At 38.3% G+C, this 19,855-nt stretch overlaps 1 protein-coding gene and 1 long non-coding RNA gene across 4 annotated transcripts in view; one reads left to right on the plus strand and one right to left on the minus strand.

Annotated features, from left to right (window-relative positions):
• LOC127448108 (zinc finger E-box-binding homeobox 2-like) overlaps positions 1–19,855 on the plus strand; it is a 76,177-nt gene that overhangs the window by 30,068 nt on the left and 26,254 nt on the right. The window lies entirely within an intron of this gene.
• Positions 9,638–15,847, minus strand: LOC127448132 (uncharacterized). The gene is made up of 3 exons (XR_007898463.1): positions 15,770–15,847; positions 15,249–15,398; positions 9,638–13,648 (listed from the first exon to the last, which is right to left on the minus strand). It is a non-coding gene; the product is annotated as an uncharacterized LOC127448132 (long non-coding RNA).

Raw genomic sequence — 19,855 nt, forward strand, 5'->3', positions numbered from 1 at the left:
GTGTTCTACATGTTCCAGAGAATGACAAGTTTTCACAAAGTTGGACACAAAATGGCAGCTCAGAGCCAAGAGGTGAGCTTGCTTAGTTATCCCTGTCCATCCCTGGCTGTTAGAGCACATTTTGGCACTCGCCCTTGAAATCATCTCCACCTGGATGTTGTAGGCTGGAGTCCAAACACAATACGGAAATAAAATATGAGTGTGAAAAGCTAGCAAGAATGGCTCTTCCCCCACTGGGACCTGCTGCACTCCACAATGCACCTCGATGACAGGAAAAGTTTATAGCTATTTGTTGAATCAAAAGGATGGGGGAAAATGCTAAGAGCATGAGCTGTCACATTCCACACTCATGACGGAGGCATACATATTTTTCACTAGCTTAGTCCAGCTGCTACATGCTAGCCTGAGAACTAATCGTCAATGCTGGCCACTGGCCCACCGGGATGAAATTTGGGTTGTTGTTAAGTGGGAGTGAAAGTTATTTCCTCTGAGATTGGTCATTATTGTATGACTGACGGAAAGAGTTGTGTGGGCCATCTCAGCTTATATATTAGCCTATATGTGTCATGAAATGGTTCATACAAATTAAAGTCCTGAAATTCAGAGGTGTGTTTTGTTATTCCTTGTACTATGCAGCCAACTATGTTAAGCAACTCCTTATACTATTCAATTTTAATCTACCTCCTTGTTGTCATGGGATAGATTAGCCAGTTAGTCTTGGCCAGTTAGCGTGTTAGGGTTATATTGGAGTCGGCACGGTTGGGGTTAATGTTAATGCAACCCATTTTCAGTTGCCAGTTCAGGACATTTTGGACAATTTTAATTTAAGACTCAGCTAAAAACTTGGTAGTACTTTCTACTTGATTTCGAAGATCTTTTGGGGTTCTGATATAACAATTTTAAGCTCACACAAGCGAAGAGGTTATAACTTACAGTTACCGTGCTGCTTGTGAAATGTGACTTAGCAATGAAGCAACAGACTTTAACCTTTTCATGAGTAGGGTCTACATTCCCCTTCAGTGTCCCCTGGAGTGAGTTATTTTTGCAAGTGACACTGCATAGCCGGTGTGTGTGTGTGTGTGTGTGTGTGTGTGTGGGGGGGGGGGGTGGTGGGGGTGGGGCGGTGTCAGAGTGTAGATGAGTATTTTTATTTATTTATTTTTTATTTGTGTCATAAAAAAATTTAAGAAATACTGCATATAATATAGTAAATGTGAACAAATGGGTTATGTCTGCTGTACTGTATTTGTTTTATTTATTAAATTTTTATAGCTGTAAAAAACAAATGAACAAATAATATCAGCAGTCCAGTTTGCCTATATGCGCTGTTTGACATCTCTGACAGCGGGCCTCATTCATGAACCTTTCGTAAATATATGAGACAATTAATTTGCACGTAAAAAGAACCTTCCTGAAAACTTTCCGCCAGATTCAGAAACACTTCGTTCTCCCCAGATTTGTTCATAATACATGCGTATGTTAGTGAATTCCAAACATTCTTAAAGAGGGGGCATGTGCACGTTCATTCACAATTATCATAATCCACGGCCATGAAAACGCCATATAAGGAAGACACCAGACTCGCTAGTAAATGCTGTTAACATCTATGCAGAACGGTAATGAAATCATTTTTATTAATGAAGTGCATTCACATCGTAAAATGTTCATTTAGCAAGCACAATGGCTTCTCATAGAAAGTGAGGACTTACTGTCATTGCATGTTTTTGCTGTAATATGACGCACTTTTCTAAATCAAACAGTTCAAGAAGTCAATAAAAATGGATTGACATAAAACATTTTAAAAATGTTCAGTACTGTACATGATGCGAGGAGGATGTCCACCACCATTAACCTTCGCTGGTTCAATTTGCAGCATGTCGCCAGCATTATTTGTGAAACATCTCAGGTAAATCATGATTGCAACAGTGATATAGGCAACTTAAAGAATCTTCAGAAAAATTAATAGAATGCTTAAAGGAATAGTTCATCCAAAAATGAAAATTTGCTGATAATTTACTCACCCTCAGGCCATCCAAGATGTATCTAAGTTTCTTTCTTCATCAAAACAGAATTGACGATTTTTAGGATTTCATTTAGGCCTCCTCCTTTAAACAATGCAAGTGAATGTACTAAATTTTTTTGACGGTCCAAAATGCATATTTAGGGTGCATCAAAATAATCCACACGACTCTAGTCGACAAATAAAGTTCTTCTGAATCCAAACGATTGATTATTTTTAGAAACAAAACAATACTTATATACTTTGTAACTATAAATGTTCACTTCCATACATCTCTGTAACGCACACTCATGAGAGGGATGACGTAAGCTATTTGGTACGGTCACGCCTGGAGGAGGAGGCAGGAAGTGTGTCATTGTTTACAAGAGAAGGAACGCTGTACAAAAGTTTAATTGTCTTTACAGTAGATTTGTATAAGTGTATTGTTCAAAATGTTCATTTGGTGTGTGTATCCTGGATGCTTCTACCTTCAGAAACCCCAAAGAAAATGCACGCTGGGAAAAATATTAACTTTTCATCGATTGCCTATACATGATCATGAGAGATTGAAGCTCTGGCTTATCGTGCTGAACCTGGATATCAGTACACCCCTACATTCTCTCAAATATTGGAGGGTGTGCAGTGAACATTTTACCCCTGAGGATTTCAGACCATCGAAAGAAACAAGGGGTCGATATCTGATTTCATCGGCTATGCCCGTGCTGTTTTTCCAGCGAACTCAGGTATGTGTGAAAACTTTGTCAAATAGCCTATATATTTCTATACATTAGCTATAGTAACAAACAAAACATGATACTTACTCTACTGATAGGGTGCCATTGGGTCCTTCTGGCCTCAGACGGCGCTTCCAGTTTATTCGTGGCAAACTGAAAAACACTTCTAAAACACTGGGGCTCAGTAATGGTGGAAAACCATTATGTTCAGTAATGCAGCTAGGACTAGGAGTGTTCTCACCGGCTGCCTCGCTAATTGTTTCCAACGGTGGGATTGCTATGGTCCAATCGTGGCAGCACAGGCTCTCTGCCTCCGTCTCTTTGCATTGGTTGGCATTTACTACATGTGCACCACCATATCTCCATAGACCTCTGCCTCCCCAAGACTTGTGATTGCGCTGCTGCTGCTGCAGCCTCCTCCATCTCCCTCAGTTCATCATCAGTGTATTCAGGCTCAAATAGGTAGGGTTGGCTGAAAAACTCCATCTCCTCTTCTCTTCTAAAATCAAAACCCTCCGACATCGTGTTTGAAATTGTTTTGGACTGTTTTGGTTTGTGAATGGCACTTGGTCTGTGGTCTGTGCAAGTTTCTCTTGTAAACAATGACGCGCTTCCTGCCTCCTCCTCCACGCGTGACCTTACCAACGAGCTTACATCATCCCTCTCATGAGCGCGCATCACAGAGATGTACAGAAGCAAACATTTGTAGTTAAAAAGTATATAAGAATTGTTTTGTTTCTAAAAATAATCAGTTGTTTGGGTTGGATTCATGTGGATTATTTTGATGCACCCTAAATATGCATTTTGGACCGTCAAAAAAATGGAGTACATTCACTTGCATTGTTTAAATGTGGAGGCCTGACATGAAATCCTAAAAATCTTAAATTCTGTTTTGATGAAAAAAGAAACTTGGATACATCTTGGATGGCTTGAGGGTGAGTAAAAAAAAAAAAAAACATTTTTGGGTGAACTACTCCTTTAAAGAAGATCTTTGACTGAAACGCTGTAAGATATTATAGATTTGCACGCTATACAACAATGTGCAATATTTTTTCCCCATGGTATTGTGTACTCACCTGCCCATGATGTGTTTATTTATGGATTTAACAGTTTGGAAAAATTATACTTTGAGAAAATAAATTGAATCTGTGCAGAAATGTTTCAAAATAATTAAGGATATGGTTTAAAAAGGAAACAAAGCTTTTCTTCTTCTTTTTTTTTTTTTTTTTTTTTTTTTTTTTACCAATGTATGTAATTTTTTAAGGTTAATTTCACTCATTTAATTATTAGTAAAAAAAATTCATTACTTATTTAATTTCACTTCTATCAAAACGTAGTCATGACAGTTTGCCTGAAAGAACACAGCACGTTTGGATGTTTTGCACCTGATATATACGTGGTCAGGATCAGGTGTAAATTTAGTTCGTACTAAATAACAGTTTGAAAATATGAAAACTTACATGGATCCGAGAATTTATGTCAGAACTGCTTTACGAATGATTTACACAAACATTCATTCTGCTTGTGTTTCATGAATGAGGCCCATTGTGTGTGTGTGTGTGTGTGTGTGTGTGTGTGTGTGTGTGACAAGCACTAATGTAAACAGACTTGGCTGCGTGTATCGATCGGATAATTGTGCTCAATCTGCATGTTTTCACTGTGATTATACACATTTTAAACTGTTATCGTGCTGCTTTTGTGATAGTTTGGCTGTCTGTTTCAGAAAACAAACTTATATGCCTGAAAAGACTGTTTGAGTTGCTGTTTGTGTGAATGAAAACTGTATCTGCACCTAATAACAAGCAGACGTGGCTGCATGCATGGGAAGATCTTGTTTGGATATGATGGCTGTGCATATACAAGCTGTGAACTGTTATTGTGGTACTTTGGTGACAATTAGGCTGTTTGTTACATAAAATAAAACTTGAAAAGTTATTTTTACTTGAAAAGACTCTTTGAGTAGCTGTTTGTTTGACGAATGACAACCGCTACTAATGTAAACAAATGGAAGCACGCATCGGAGGAAGATCGTGTTTGATGTATTGACTGTGCATATAAGAACTGTAAACTTTTTATCCTGCTACTTTGGTGATGAGTTGGATGTATGTATATAAAATAAACTTATTCTGTGGTTTAAAAGACTGTAAGAGTAACTGTTTGAGTGAATATAAATTACAGATTCTTGACCAGTGCAGCCTGTGTCAGCATAAAAGCCGATTTGAATCTGGCAGCTTGTAACGTAACTGGCTGTTGCAGAAACACATACATGTGACGCTACTCTGCGGGGCCCAGTTACGTTTGAAATGGTTAATAGTCCCATTAAATGAATGTGGATGTGGAACAGGAGTTGATTTTGTATTTATTTATTTTTTTCTGTGGGGGGAGTAATCAAGACCAAATGATTACTCAGAAGTCATTTATTAGATTTTTTTGTAACCTTCAGCCCACTGAGTCACTTGGGTGGAAAGTTTTGCCCTGGGGAGTCCACGGCTGTCAGTTCCTCTTACCTCAGACAACCATCGCAATCGACATTGTTGAATAGGAACAGTGGGACAAATTACCCGCGCTGTGCCCAGGGGGCAGGTGGCTTTTAGGGGTTGTTTTCTCAGGTCACATGTACATCTGTCACTGTGAAGGTAGCAGTGGGGACACACGGCTTGCCATTCCCTGATGTGTAAATTGATTCAAATTGACAGACGGTGGTACCTTTTGCTTCGTTACTCCCTGTGCCCTCTTTAACCAGGGGATAGGATCACAAAAGAAGGGTTTGTTAGGGTAATCTAGGCCTTTATCCACTTATCAACAGGACGAATCTGTATAGAGGTAGACACGGTATAACATAGTTCCATTGACAAGCGGTTTATTTTGTGATTAATTCAGCACTTGAATTAAATCCTCAGTAGGACTTTTCACATTATCAGTCTAGAACACATGGTAATATATATATATATATATATATATATTGTGTTCAGGTTATTAAATGAGACAGGAAGGTCTTTGAAAAAAAAAGACAAAAAAAGGTTTGTGTTTAAAAACACATTGTTTTTTTTTTTGTTTCCTCCTTAATGAAATCTTAGAATTGGTTTTACTGGAACTGTAGGCCCAAGGCCAGGTGTGAAGAGACTAGTATCATAATTTCTGGTTCATTGGTCTAAACAAACTTTCTATCAACTTGTTTATCTTCATCTTATCTTATGCAAACATCGTATGACTCTAATTAAGCTCTTTTTTTGCCCACTTACTGAGACATTTACTGTTAGTTTTAGTAATTGAAAGATGGCTATAATCATGACCAGTGTTGGGGGTAATACGATAAAAGTAATGTGTGTTACATAATCAGATTACTTTTTCAAGTAATGAGTAAAGTAACGCAGTATCTTTTTTTATTTTAGACCATGATATCTGAGTTATTTTTTAAAATAAGTAGCGCTTTGCTTTTGTACACCTTTCATTTCCCTTTCTTTCATTTCACTTAAAAATGTGCAAACTTCAAGGAGGGGCATGATAGGCATTGTAGTTCTGAGAGTGGGAGGCTTACTAGAGATTTTCAGTGAAGTTGTAGTATGTGTGTGCATGATGGGCATTGTAGTGTGCGCATTATGGGTATTGTAGTTCTAGAGAGGATGAGCCATGCTTATCGGCGATGGGCAGAGCACAACAAGTCTTCTTTTAGAACACCCTGAGATTTATGTTTTAAAAATGGCAAAATATTGTTGGTAAAGGAATGTAAATCTGAACGTTTCAGTGGAATCCAGTTGTACTCATCATTTGCAGCGATGGATTTTTTTTGTGCACTGGAGCTTAAATGAGCAGCCATCATAAACTTTGCCATTGTCATGACAATCACAGCAAGAGTTAGGAACTGTGTTCTCATAAGGCAACATTTTGTCAAAAATGTAACATTCGGGTAAGTGATACTGTGATTCTCGTGATTGATTAATGTAGGCTGCTTTTAAAAGTGTGTAAACAAATTTTCGTGGTATAGTATAGCACAGGCACAAGCCGGAGAAGTCTTCCCGTGGCCACGGCATGATTATACAGATACATACAACGTGGAATGATCACTGACTCTTTGTGCATCCCAACTGCTTTGTTTTAAAGCTGCCCGTAACTACTCTAGGATCAGTTTTCTAGTTAATTTGCGGGAAACCGCACAATGCAGGGCAGTTCTGCGTGCTGCTCGTGTACCTAAATCCCTGATGCGTCCGTGTGCATCTTGCAGCTGCTGCCGCAGAAGATTAAAAAAAAGAATTATTATTGATAATTGATATTTCATTGAGCTCTTCTTTAACCACAAAAACATGGAGAATAATAATAAATTCATAAAAGTCATAAATTTAACAGAATTGTCCTTCAAAAGTGTCAGAGATACAGGCTAAAAAAAGATGTGAATAAGTTATCCGGTGGTTTACAATAAAAATAAAATAAAATAAAATAAAAAAACAGTAAAAATAAAAACGTCATAACTAACTAAATTCATCTCGTAACATGAAGTTTAGCTTCATACACAAATTCTGTCATTGAATAATACATTTATTTTGTAGTCTATAATTAAATTATAAACAAAACATTTCACTGCCCAAAATATCCTAATATTTTATTGTGCATGGTTAAATGTTATGAATGGTGGACAAATGCTGTAAAAGAATGTGTTTTAAGCAGCTCATCAATATTTTGAAAATAATCAATTAATAATAAATAGGTGCTGTTTATCTGTTTAGAGTTGCTGTCTGCTTTAGCAATAACACTTTTTTCCCCCGACTATTTAAAAAGTTACACAGTTAATTCATCAAGCTATTATGGGCCAGTTCAAGCTGACAACACTGCGTGGACAACAAGAGAATACAGAAGCCTACATGTGTAGATACATTACGCCTAAAAAGACTTCCAATTAATTAATCCCTTTATTTCGATATGCCGTTTTTAGTAAACTGTGAGAAACATGATGTGGGTGACTTGACTCAATGAAGTTCTTGATTTTAAGTTTTTAACCACGATGAAACCATGATGCGAGCACCGTCTTGGCTGCACAAACGGCACATGCAATTTTACCAGTTGCCAGGTCCCGTGTCATGTGAAACTGCCTTGTTTAGTTTCTGTTACATTGGATACATACCCGTCTTTATGTTTTTGCAGTGCCAGCAGCCCTGGTAGTCGATGTTATACAGTAGATTCTGTAGTAACATTCAAGCATATTGGTGTGCCTGTGCACGTGCGTATGTGTGTGTGCATGTGTTTGCTTAAACACAGTGAAACAACTCTGGCTATGTCTGCGACTTCAGGGGCTAATACAGCTGCATGCAAACAGTGTTCATTAATTTCTGTTTTGTTATTTATTTATTTTTATTTTTCATTGCATCACAATTCTCATGGACTCGGATGGACTCGGAAAAAAATCCTGAGTCCGTGACAAGTCCAAGTTCATTAAAAGTTTGGACTCGAGTCCGAGTCCAAACTCGAGTACCCCAACTCTAATGACTTAAGTGAAAAATATTCATTTATTCATCAGACTTATTCTTTGAACATGTTAGACTGGCATTCCCCACAGAATTGTATCCTGACTTCTGAAAAACATCTCAAGTTGACTCTGGCATTGTCGACGGCACAGCACATGATGACATATATGATGCAGGTTCAAGTGTTGGACTTTGAGGCTTTAGGTAAGACAGTGGTTATACTTAATTATTCATGTTGGCTGCCATGTTGATGGAAAAACAAATCATGCATATTCCAACTTATTGTAGACTTTCTAAATATCTGTTTTAGTATGTTTTTTTGACATGAGTGTTGTACAGTAGATAGCTGTAGTGTCTCTAAATATTTTTTTGTATTTGTACTGAATGCACGGCAGAAGAGAGAGTGGAGGTGAGAAAAAAGTAATGCAAAAGTAATGCAAAAGTAACGCAACACTTTACTTTCCATAAAAATTAACTTTTTAATTAATTTAGGTACTTAGTAACACAATATTCTAACGAGTTACTTTTAAAAGTTGCGTTACCCAACACTGATCATGAAATATTTTAAATATTTTCTCAATCTTAACAATTAAATGTTTTTTTTATTAACTGTTAAAAAAAAGTAACTCTGACCACCTATGGTGTTTTAAAATAACTTTGCTTTTATCAAAACCCACTGAGATGTTTTATAGTACACATCTGACACACATTTTGGCAATACATTGGGGTATTTAGTTGCAGTTGATCACCAGCATCATTATAGTGATGATGTAGTGTAAATGGCCTTTGAGCGACTGACCCATTTAAAAGCATGCACAACATGCAGTGGTGGTCAAACGCTATAGCTAAAGGGTCAAATTTGTGTAGTGCAGGGCTGTGCATGATTGGTGGATGGCGATCCGGGTCGTTGAGCAGTGGTGGCCAATCGACTAGGGTCTGCTGAGTTAGACAGTTTCACTACTGCAAAGGTTTGGCGCAGGAAATGAACAAATACGTGGAAGAGCACACCAAGAGTTGCAAAAATGGCTTTTTGCCTGTTTAAAAAGAGATGAACCTGTATGGCAACTAAGCAACATCAATTAGTCCACGTTTTTGTGTGAAGGCATGCATGTGAACGTGAGTGAGAAAGAGACAGAAGCATGCAAATGGTCTTGTGTATGTGTGTGCTTGCAAGTGTTTGCTGTACTGGAACAGGATCATTTTATCCTGTGTCTTTCACGCATATTCATGAGGTTCTGGTGATATCTGTAGTGTTATTCATCATAGAATAATTGCATAAATCCTGTTCGGTGAGAAAACCCCAGATGCCCCACACATTTAATCTCAGATATTATACTGCTCCCCTGGTGTACTCAAACAACACTCTTACTTGACTTTCCACAACAAAGGAATGAGAGCAAGAATGAAAGAATGAAAAATAATTCATTTTTAATATTTACATTACGACACAATGAGATTGAAACAGAAGCAAATCACACACAAACGCACACACATGTTTGTTTTTCTATCATGGTTGGATATCATTTCCATTGACTTCTATTGCTTATATACTCAACTAATAATATTTTCTGTCCCCCAACTCCTAACCCTTACCCTCACACACCTTTCTACATTTTTACATTTTCATTAAGACATAATTTAGTATGTTTATTAAGCTGTTTTCCTAATGGCTAGTCCCCACAATGTAGGTGTTTTTTAGGTTTTACTAAACACACACATACACACAAAGTTCCACATCAAGCTCCCCTCCAGAAAAAAAATAAAAAATAAAAATAAAACAAATGTGGAAATTACATACTACACAATATTATCATTGAAATGTCTATCAATTTATATTTCCCAACTTTTTCAACACACTGAGGTACAGTGTCTCAAATCAGAGTCCAAGACCATTTTTTCAAGGTCTTGGTCTTGTCATGGACTTGTGAGCAATTTGACTCAGTCTTGACTCGAACTTGAACAAGTGTGGACTCAGGCTTAACCCAGAGTCCAGTTGAGTCCCTTTTCAAAAAAATATACATTGAAAAGCTTCCACTTATCTGACCAACATTTTTGACTGATAATATCAGAGATCTTGACGTCATGTCCTGCATTTCAATCTGCTGAGTAGAATCAGAACTAGTGATGCCCAGTTCATAAAAATAAATCATTCTGTTGAGTTACCGTTATTCTATCGGTTCTTTTCAGCAAATTGGCCAAACAGGTTAGCAAAAAGTTCTGAATTGATTGGCTATTCAGTCCGATTCGTTCGTTGGATGAAGTGGCTATTTACCTACAGTCAAAAAAGACTGCTTTTTTGAGAGGTAACTTCGAGAAACTTCCATTGGTGCTGTGTGTTGTTAATAAGGGGTTGTGTCCACCGATGCTGTTTTTCAGTTGTTTTCCTATGTAAACATGCTAAACAGATGTCTTTGACCGTTGCTTTATGTATCGCTGTGTTTTTGGCGTCTCGTGCAGGAGCGCCACGTTTTTTTTAAAGTTCTTTTGTCAAGTTAAAAAGAACATCAACTGTTAAAAACGTGTCTTGAGACACTTGTGTTATATTCTTTTCCCTGATAGCACAACACCCAGACGTCTATTTGATGTATGTGTTTACATCTGGAAGACGTCTATATTACATTGTTTGCTTATTGCAGATGTCTTTTTAAGATATTAAGCAGATGTTAGATGCTTTCCAGATGAAAAGATCTAAAACAGACATCTCAGAGACGTATGTGTCCTATCTGGGTTCGTTGCACAGCATTGGTCTGAACCAGAGCATGTGAGCGGTGCGGAGCATGAGCGGAGCGGTGATAATTTCACCTGAGCAGAGAGCGCCTTTTTGAAGATTCCGCTCCACTCACTCAGGCCGCTCAGTGCCGCTCGCTCAACCTAGAATGCGCTTTGTGATATGCTGGTTTGGGAATCTGCTAAATAAGCAATAGTCCTGATGTTATGGAGCTTTAACATTGTTTTAGTGAAGTTGCAAACCTTATAACCTAAATAAATGCAAAGTATAAATCAAAGCCAAGAACGAGGTAATCGAAAGGGAGTTTGGAGAGACTGTGAGAATTAGCAAATATCCCTTTTGGAGTCATACGTGTCGCATTGCCACAGAGCATGAGGATGTGCTACGCGAACATGGTAGTGCAGCAAAAGGTGAGCTAGTAGACTACACTACTATTCGATAATAAATTAATAGATAAGTAAGGTATCTTGTTGTTTTGCCATCATGTCAGTGCAGCTGCCAGCTAGATGCAAGCCCGGTTCTGCGGGGTTGCGAACGTTAGAGCACCCTCAATTGAATATGTAAGATTAATAATACTGTATATTGGCAAATCATTTTTCCTTGAATCCCGGCGAACACACACAAAAAGTCCCTGTATCAAAACTAATAAACATGTATTATCTTGCAGATTAGTGTGTCATAATTTGCTGGCGCAGCATTCTGCTTTTATGCCTCTATTGTACAATTGATCATTTGATTAGTAAAGATTTCCGCTCTCGCATAGAGAATTTCATAGCAGAATTATTTTACTTAATCGACCGCCTGTTGTTTTCGATTTCTGCTTAATCTAGATGACTCTAGATTAGTGGTTGCTGATAACATCTTTGACATCGCTTGCTGCATTCATGCGCAGAGAAAAAATCTATTAATGATTGTACATTTAGAAAAAAAAAGGCAGTATAATTTGTGAATTGAATAATTTGTTTATGTTTTGGGATCATTAAACATGATTTCATCTAATATATATATTGGACAAAATCTCACTTTATGCAGCACAAATATTTTTTATTTGTTAAATCTATGGTTAAACCCTGCTGTACATATAAACCGTGCATGCACAACACATGATCGTTTGACGCATATAAAGTCCAGATTTATTTTATAATGCTTTAAAAATATTAAGGAAAAACAAAGGGGGCACATGGTATCTACTAATATAATAATTATTATATAAATAACCACAGTCCTTTATATTGCATTTCGTTCGTACATATAAAATTGTAGGGAATATTAATAAAGCAACAACACTGAAAAAGAGAAAAACATTCACTGCTCTTTTCTGGATAACTTAATACGCCCTTTAAAACTGAACACGAAATTTAGGATGAGAAATTGCTCATTTTAATTTACAGACCCAAAGTCTGATAGCATTAAATCAGAAACCTATTAATGTATCAAATCTACAATATCGTTCTGTGGAGACAACTGAAGAACAATTATGAATTTCACTTTTACCTGCAATATTTTTCCTGGTACCAGTCCATGTTTTCATTATTGCCATAAAAGGACTCGAACAAACTTTAAAGTTGAAAAGATTGTAGTTCTCTGGGTCGTTTGTGTCTCTCAGGTCCAGTTAAACTGAAAAGCACAAATTTGCGTGTATGCGAGTTTCCGTGCCAGCGCACATATGTTTTATCACTTGCAGAGGCATGTTTGATGACTTGTTTAAAGTAAATAATGGTAATTTAGAACTGAATTTTTTTTTAAGGTGTTATTTGAAGATGTTGATGACATATGTGCTAACAGAAATATTTGACTGATTACAAATGATAACGAAGGTCTGGTAGACCCAATTATCTAACAGCAGTTGTAAACCAGTCCAAAATAAACAGCGAGATTTTATATACAAAAACACAACAATACAATCACATAATTTCAGATGTGTACGTCATTAATCATTTAATAATTTAAAAAATATTGGCCTATTGTCTATATTTCACCCAGAGGGGCACCTCAGCCCATGTGGGCAAAGGGGCAGTTGCTTGGGCCACTGTAGCTACCCCCTGTGTACGTATTTGGAACCAAGTATACTACAGAGAAATTTAATGTCGGAGCGGGATTTGAGTGAACGCTTTTTTACCAGTGAGCGTGAGCATTACTTGAGCGGAGCGTCCGCTTGGGCCGTGAGCGGCTGAGCAGAGCGCACGTGCATGGACTGGGTTATTGAGCAGAGTGTCACACTGCTCTGCTTCGCTCACTTGCTCTGGTCTGAACGACCTCTAGTCTTTTAGAAATGCTTTAGCCATTAGTTACATGAATGCTACACATACTGAAGAAAATGTAAAAATACTTCTTTCAATGTCATCAGAATTGAATGGTTTCTGAAATAAAATCTTGCTGGCAAAAGTAAGCAGAAATGCTTTCTTGATTTACAATGAATGAAATATAGTAGTGCAAATGAGGAAATTGTTAACAAATTTAATGTAAATGTTTATATCACTTTCTGCATAAACATTGTCATATTTAATACATTATTGTTTGGTTTTAGGCCCATTTTAGTTATTATACAGTTATACTGTATTTTGTAAAGCAGAAATGTTAAATGTTAAAATAATAATTGGTCTTGACTCATACTCAACCCTCTTCTGGTCTCGGTCTTGACTTGAACTTGACCTACTCTGGTCTCGGACTGGACTTGGACTCGGATGAGCTTGTCTCGACAACAACACTGCTGAGATACGAAGTCTGCTCTCTGAAATGAAAATCCAAAGTTGAACTCGACTAGAAGGGCATGCTTCTGTGCCAGCACGCATATATTACATCACATACAAACCAGTTAATATCTCACAAGGGAATGAAAAAAAAGAACAAATTCTATGCCATGGACCAATGCAAGCCAATGGCAGAGATTACAATACATAGTACGGTCTGAATTGTGTTAGATGTGAAACAAAGGGTTCCCTGCAGTCAGCCTCTCAGAGGTTAAAGGTCAGCTCAGCACATCTGACATACTGTACATTAAGATGTGTGGGCCAGGGAGCCTTGAGGTGTTATTTGCCACCTGGCAAAGATCAAGCCGTAGAGCTTTGTGTATCCGCTTGTGTATGTGTATGAATGTGTGTTTTGAGGGCACCTCAATATTTCTGCATTTACTGTAAATCAGGAACTATAATACAGCAACAGAGTAAAATAACAATGAACACAGTTTGCCTATATAGTCATTATTTAATGATGTCATGGTGAAAGTGAAAGCTGGTGTATTTTTTTCATCTTTGAATCTGATCTGAATTTGATTTGATCTGAAACATTAGGAATTAAACATGTTGCTTTCTTGTTTCAAAAAGGGTTTGAACATTTCCAGAGAGCACTCCCACCTAGGTCAATAAATAATTCAGGATATTTGGAAGTAGGCCTTGCATACCCTCGAGAGGCTAGCGGGTTGCTAAAGCCGGAATGGCTTCATCATTTCTTACATTTACATGGGCATACTGTATGCTGTTATACTGGAGCTCATCTTCTCTGAGGCAACTTTGCAAGTTTTAAGATTATCTGGATTTTAGAAATGGGGCAAGGTGATTCCCAAAGCGAAATTTCTTGCAAATAAATCTGATATGAAATGTGTAAAAGTGGAATTAGTTACAATTTGTGTTGCAACCTCTGAAAATGGGTGAGCACTCATAAACTAACACAGGCACGATCTGAGAAAGCCTAATGTGCTCTTAAAATAACGGCTTTGGGGCTGGTGCATTGACTTAAATTGTTAGAGAAGGAGAAAAAGGGAGCATATCTCTCTTAAACACACACACGTTTGTTGGTCCATCATGGTGGGGTCTATTGTTTTATACTAAGTTAATGGTATTTATATCCCCTAACCCTTCCCCTAAACTTAACCGTTACATAAGCTTTTCGGCATTTTTAAACTTTTATTAAGACATTATTTAGTATATTCATTAATCTGTTTTCCTCATGGGGGCCGTTTGCTGGTTTTCATAATGCAGGTGATTTCAGGTTTTATTATAATAATTATATTTATTTATCACACATTATACATTTGCACATATACAGTGAAATTCTTTTTTTTCACATATTACACTTGTGGGGACATTTGATCCCCACAATGCAGACAAAACCTGACACACACACATACACAAGGAGCAGTTCATATCTTCATGTGTTAGAGCCTTATCAGAGACAACCAGCTCCAGAGCTTTCTTTTCTTACCCCCTCTCATTTGACAAAAAAACCCTGTTGCAGCAACATTACTGGTATGATGAGGTGAGGCATTTTTGTTCACCTACCACAATATATTTGCACTAGTATTAGTATTAGCATGAATAGGTGTTAGTACCTACAATATATTTATCCATCAGCCAGTCGTCTCAGTCAGTCGACCCGTGGCATCTGGGTCTGCCCCGTGACCTCCTGCCAGCGGGCTTTCGACGCTTCACGTGGCCTCAAGGTGCACATAGCTTGGCACAAGCGTTGTGGTGACGTCACCGCCACTTAGTGGCGAATGGCGGTTGTTGTTGTTGTTGTTGTGTGTGTGTGTGTGAGTGTGAGAGAGAGAGAGAGAGAGAGAGGTAGCTAACATCAGCAGCCTTTATATCACTTGCTTTATGATACTCTGTCAGAGTTCAGCTGAAGCTTCTACAGTGACAGGTTATTTACGCTGAGAAACCTAAATAAAACTCTCTGGTTCATAAGCAATAATCATAAAGGTCATACAGATTTTAATGCACAAAATATTTGTTTTAAATATATTTATATATTTACAATAATATTAATAATGATAATAACAAATGTTTTATGACTTTTTGTTCTGATAATAAAGAGAGACAATGAGAAATTACACTGCCAGCAACATATACCCAACCTTTAGCTGGAATCTGTAGTAACTCCTCAAATAGAGGTCTGAGCTCCTGAAATTATATGACCGCACAAGTAACTGAAGTCCATTGCATGTGTAAAAGAGGTGCAGCTAGCATTTCAGTTAACGTCTGCTCAGCGCCCATCTCAAGGTGCTAAAGGCTGATTAAGTTCCTTCTATAAGTGCCTCTGGCTCAATTGCTGGGCCCCAGTGATCACACCTCTGAAAGTGGAACTTGCCACCCTTACCAGGTCACACCTTATCCCCCTCATGACTGATAAGAGCAGCACAAGGGCAGAAAAGTGCTAGTGTTAGCAAATACGTGACAAACAAAGCAGCAGTAGTTTATTCTGCCAATAAGTTACAGTGACATTCACTAAAAAATAAGTTGTGGTTTTATACATGCAAACACATTATATTTATCAGTTTGTGCTTGAGAAATGTTATGAAAAATGAAGCTTTTTAATCATGAAGTTTATAATGCTTCAAATAAATTTCAATGGAGTTGAAAGAGTTAATCGTCTTAAAAGAGCTCAGAAAAGGAGCCATCCATGGGAGAATGTGACCTACGGTCCTTTCACCCTTGTTTAAATAACAGGTTTTGAGACTGTGGAGGTTTTTCTTGGCACCTGTCGAAGTCAAAACTCCCTAAAACAGACAGTTTCACAGGCTTTTGTAGTTTAAGAAAACATGTATTTTTGGCCACTGTCTAGCTCTGGTTTCTACGGAACTCTGGGAGAAGGTCAGAAATCAGCTTTCTTATGAGGTGACCATGAAAAGATCTTTATTTATTGATGTATTTATTTAGTAATTTTTTAAATAGAAGGTTTAGGTTGTATTGCATAGTAAAGGCACAGCTGTATTACTCAACTGATAAAATCAACAATAATAGAGCTAATGTTAAAAGTTTATGAACATAATAGAGATAATTATACAGTAGAGTTGTGGCAAATGACAAATAACAATAAACACTGGGGTGTTAAATGAGAAAATCATGAGTTTTATTGATATATCCATACAGCTTAAATTCCAGAGTGAGAAACTGGAATTTAAGAAATTGGAGCCTACCATTTGTAGAGTTTTGCAGCGAATATAATTGCAATCATTTGATGAATGTTTTAAAGCACACCCAACTGTTTTTGGTAGCAGCAAAGTATACAGAAAGTTCCTCCTGTTGGTCATTATAAAGAAGGATTCAGTCACAAATCAGACTCCATTGAGCTGCCCACACCTTGAAGTGACTGTCTAGGGTACAGTAACTCTAACACTGATAATTCAGCCTGTTTGCAAATGGCCTCGGCCTGCTTTATTAGCCCAATGCTTTGCTACTCCCTGCGTTAAATCATAGATGATTCCCTAACAAAGCGGCAAAGAGAGTTTTTATGCTGGCTGCTCAGGAGTTAATGTGGGTCTTTCCTGTTCTGTGAAAGCCCTGCGGTCCTCAGCATTACGAATGATGTGGCTTCTGAGAGCCTTCGATGGAATGAATACGACTTCCGTTTTAGACGATAATATGATCCGCGTGTGTTCCCTGGAGGTGTCATCAAGGGGAAAGACGAATCCTCCTCGCTGAACAGAGGAAGCGAAGGGAACAATGGCCCCCTCAATATTTACTGGTTCTCCACTCTAAGCCTGTCTTATAATCGGCAGAGTCAAGGAGATGTTTATGGCTTCCCCCTGGACTATTTTTATGTGCTTGTGTGCGTGTGTGTGAGCCTACCCAAAGGAGTGGTTACCGAAGGAGGCTATAGCTTTAAGCTCTGCAGTATGTTTTGATTCCTGTAATCGGCATCCTAATTACCACTTGAGCTAATTAGCACCTTGCTTTACCCCAGGTGTGTTACTGTAAACATCATCAAAGTAGCTCACTTTCACACTCTTTGATGTGCTCCTAATCCAGCACCTCCTCCTTATGCACGTGTTCTCTAGGCTCACTATTATGACAACATTTTATAAATAGGTAGAATAGATTTAAATATCAAATTAGAATATATGATCTAATTTTTGTAAATAGAATTTGTAAGATTGCTACTTTGCCAAATTTAGTTTATGATAGTATGTGTATTTACATGTATTTATTTATTTGTGTATTAACCAATTTGGTGCAATTTTATGAAAAGCTCAAGACAATACAAGTGTCTTATCAGCACAATTGTGAGCATAGAGCATATTGTAGTTCATTCTGCTCTTGCCTCTTTTCTGACAATATAGGAGGGCCAAATATGGGTCCCTGTGCATCCCATAGGTCAGTGACCTTTCGTAGGTTTTATTGGGAAAGGGCACGGAAAGGGTTTCCAGGGTGGAGTTGGGGGGGGGGGGTGACAACATAAAGGCCAGAATCCGTCCCTATTGTGCTACCTGCTGACTTGCTGGGGAAGCTATTCAGGTGACCAAAGTCCTCACACAACTGTGTATGTGTGTGTTAGGATGTATGTGGGAGGGGGTGATGAACAGATGTGTTTTACTCTCTCATTAACATCAGAAAGTGCTGCTCTGATTGAAGGTCCTGGACCAAGGGAGCTCTATTTCTCATTGGTGGACTGTCCCCATTCACACACAAACACACACACACACACACACACACACTGACCTCTTTAAAAGGCTCCCACCTACACTGCCAGCTGGCAACTGGTGAAGTTTTGCTGTGGTCTCCACAGTCCACACCACAGATCCATGCACATGTGCTCTCCGAGCACCTCAGTTGCATACACCCATAAACATATGTTGGCAGATGCACACAGGCATGCACTTGCCACAAATGGACTCAACTTACCAGTGTAACGTTTACCCAAAGTGATCCCTTTGAAGTAGCTCTGAATCCTCACAAAAGTATCTTAAAATATTAAATAATTTCTGAGATGTATTACACATGCAACCTAATTTCTTCTTTGAATCTTATACCTTTGAAATCCCTGCTAACTAATAACTAGTTGAGAATACGGCACCCACAATTGCCAACAAACTACTAAAGCGGCGAGTCGTACAGTGATTCAGGTTTCACGCAGCTCTTTTTTCTAGTCAAAGGAATAAGGCTTACTGTAATCTGCACTGGCAACGACGTATGTTATTATCGTGTCCTAATTAATCTTACAGGAGGTGTAATTCAACCTCAGATTAGGCCTGCACCTCACACAGATTAATTAATGTCTCTAATCAGCAACAGCAAAATTAATTTTGCCCTGATTACGTGCAGCTGAATTTGCATGTGCTTAACACAGGGTTTTTATTTAATTGTGATACTGAGCAAAGACTCTCTCACACACACACACACACACACACACACACACGAAAAAGGTTAGGCTGCCATAAATGGACACACACAACTGGATGCAGGCATAATCTGTGTTATTCACTCGTGTTTTGGCACACAGAGCACACAACGCGCATGTACACACAGCTCGCAGCGGTAGCCAGGAGCTGTTTGCAGTGGAGTGTTATTGATGAGGCTGTGGGAGTGATGGAGAGAGAGAGAACAGCACAGCAGATGTGCTGACAGTTGTTCACAGGCAACCTTGTGCATGTTTAATACCACCCCAGCTGATCCTGAGCCTGCCCTACACAGGAGCACACTGCTCCCATCCAGTGTGCGTGTGTGTTTGACAAAGCCATCTTTGCCCCAGGAGCAGCATATACAAGTCTCTATACAAGAGGTCCATGTATATGGAGAGACACATTGGGGTGGGAAATTGCATTCATCTTAACTAGAAGTGGGTGTGAAATGGTGCAGTAATGCATGGTCTGAGAGCAAGATGCAGGGACAGCAGTCTCTACTTTTGTGGCTTAAAGGGATAGTTCAGCCAAATATTTAATCTATATAATTTACTCGCCCTCATGTTGTTCCAAACTCATTTGGCTTTCCTAATATTTACTTTTGTGTTCTAGGGAAGAAAGTCTTACAGGTTTAGAACAACATGAGGGTCTGTAAATGATGACAATTTACATCTCTCATTCTTCTGTTGCTTATTTTTCTGTGCATCAAACGCACAGCTGTCTATCTCTAATAGTAAAACTTACCACCCAACTCAAAACCAAGCAACATAATTTTCCTCGCATCGCTCGGGTGCGAGCGAGTTTTAGGGATTGTTAAAAACA

Source organism: Myxocyprinus asiaticus, chromosome 11 (assembly GCF_019703515.2).
Source record: "Myxocyprinus asiaticus isolate MX2 ecotype Aquarium Trade chromosome 11, UBuf_Myxa_2, whole genome shotgun sequence".
Lineage (NCBI taxonomy): Eukaryota > Metazoa > Chordata > Actinopteri > Cypriniformes > Catostomidae > Myxocyprinus > Myxocyprinus asiaticus.